Genomic DNA, 670 nt, shown 5'->3' with positions numbered 1-670 from the left:
ATTCTTCTCTCAATAAAACAATCCTATTTTCAAAAATTATTTACTTAAGGGTCCGGTGGCATAGCCTAGCAGCTAATGCCCTGGGATCCCATATGGGTGCCAGTTCTAATCCTGGCTGCTCCACTTCCCATCCAGCTCCCTGCTTGTGTCCCGGGAAAGCAGTCGAGGACCGCCCAAAGCCTTGGGACCCTGCACCCACGTGGGAGACCTGGAAGAGGTTCCTGGTTCCCGGCTTTGGATCGGTGCAGCACCGGCCGTTGCGGTCACTTAGGGAGTGAATCATCGGACAGAAGATCTTCCTCTCTCTGTCTCTCCTCCTCTCTGTATATCTGACTTTGAATAAAAATAAACACATCTTTAAAAAAATATATTTACGTAAGAGAGATTGAAGGTGAAGAGCTTCCACCACTGGTTCACTTTGCAGATGCCGACAGCAGGTGGCGCTAAGCTGAGCTAAAGCCAAGAGCCGGGCGCTCCATCCGTTTCCCCCTTGGGTGGCAGGAACTCACCTCATGCCACCCTGGAATCAGGAGCTGCTGGCGGTAGGTACCCTGACAGGGGAAGACTGTGTACTAACCTCTGGGCCGGGGGTCTGCCCCACTGCAGGATTCTACAAAGACTACACAGGTGACCCGGTAGACACTGCCCATCCCTGATCAAGACAGCAAGT

Source organism: Ochotona curzoniae, unplaced genomic scaffold (genome assembly GCF_017591425.1).
Source record: "Ochotona curzoniae isolate NIBS_2020 unplaced genomic scaffold, NIBS_Ocur_1.0 contig_908, whole genome shotgun sequence".
NCBI lineage: Eukaryota > Metazoa > Chordata > Mammalia > Lagomorpha > Ochotonidae > Ochotona > Ochotona curzoniae.
This window is presented reverse-complemented; position numbering follows the sequence as displayed.